Raw genomic sequence first — 1,547 nt, 5'->3', positions numbered from 1 at the left:
CTTTAGCTGCGGCAGCTGTGTTGAATTTTATTTACTGCATCATCTCTTCCACAGAAACATCTGTGCAAAAAAGAGAATGCTACTGAATAAATCTGATCTCTGAGCCACAAATGCTCCCTCTTCGGGGTACTTTTACAAGAGTGCGGTATGTAATTCCAGCACATACTGGGAACTCATTTAACAATATTGAGTCCTGCCATGAGGGCATGGAACTGACTGGACTTGATGACCTCTTGAGGTCCCTTCCAGTTCTAGTGTTCTATGAGACTATGAATCCGCCATGTGCCCCAGGGATAATAAGAAATGATGTGCAGACTAACTCCACCACAAAATACACTAAGAAGCACAGCTAGTTCAGGTGCCATCATGCTGCTGGCTTCCCCTCTGCAGCTATGTTTACCTTTCTCCAGGAAGAATGAAATATGGAATAGTATAGCTAATACTAACCAGCACAACAATTTGATGTGCTTTATAGTCTTTTCCCTGGTCTCCAAGCATGGCTATCTCCATTCTATTTCCTCCCAGTTGGCTCATCAATTTTCACATTGTTGGCACAGTTCTCTCTGGGAGTACCTAACTCCATTCTGATTATATGTGTGTCCCTTAGGTCCTCTTTGCATTGGACATGTTCCCAGCTGACTGAGACATGGCAAATCTAACTCTTTAGGAAATGCTGTTTTTCTTCCCTGAAAAGCTTTAAGACTTTCATAAAAATTGTAGAGTCCTGTCAAACATAGGGGCTACGTCTACACTGGCCCCTTTTCCGGAAGGGGCATGTAAATTTCAGCAGTCGTCGTAGGGAAATCCGCGGGGGATTTAAATATCCCCCGCGGCATTTAAATAAAAATGTCCGCCGCTTTTTTCCGGCTTTTAAAAAAGCCGGAAAAGAGCGTCTAGACTGGCCCCGATCCTCCGGAAAAAGTGCCCTTTTCCGGAGGCTGTTATTCTTACTTATTCTTACGTCTAGATTGGCCACAGACGCTTTTCCACAAAAAGTGCTTTTGCGGAAAAGAGTCCTGCCAATCTAGACGCTCTTTTCCGAAAATGCTTTTAATGGAAAAATTTTCTGTTAAAAGTATTTCCGGAAAATCATGCCAGTCTAGACGTAGCCTTAGGGTATGTCTAAACTATGGGGTTTTTTTTCGAAAGAGGATGTGCAAATTCCACGGGAATTTGCGCATATCTTCTTCCAATCTCACTTTCAAAAGCTCCTCTTTTGAAAGTGAAAATAGTTTGGATGCATTTTTTTCGGGGAAAAATCCCTTTTTTTTTAAAAAAATGTAAACCTCATTTTTTAAAGAAGAGCGGGTTTTTTGAAAAAGGGGTTTTTTCTGAAAAAAAAAAACCCATCCAGACTTTCACTTTTGAAAGATTCTCTTTTGAAAGTGAGATCGGAAGAAGATATGCAAATTCCCACAGAATTTGCATAAGCTCTTTTGAAAAAAAAAGTAGTTTAGACATACCCTTGATCAATGTTGGCTTTATAGTCCTTCAAAGACAACATAAATCCTTATTCTTTAAACTTCAGCTTTCCCAAATACAGGCAG

The sequence above is a fragment of the Pelodiscus sinensis genome, chromosome 15 (genome assembly GCF_049634645.1).
Source record: "Pelodiscus sinensis isolate JC-2024 chromosome 15, ASM4963464v1, whole genome shotgun sequence".
Classification (NCBI taxonomy): domain Eukaryota; kingdom Metazoa; phylum Chordata; order Testudines; family Trionychidae; genus Pelodiscus; species Pelodiscus sinensis.
This window is presented reverse-complemented; position numbering follows the sequence as displayed.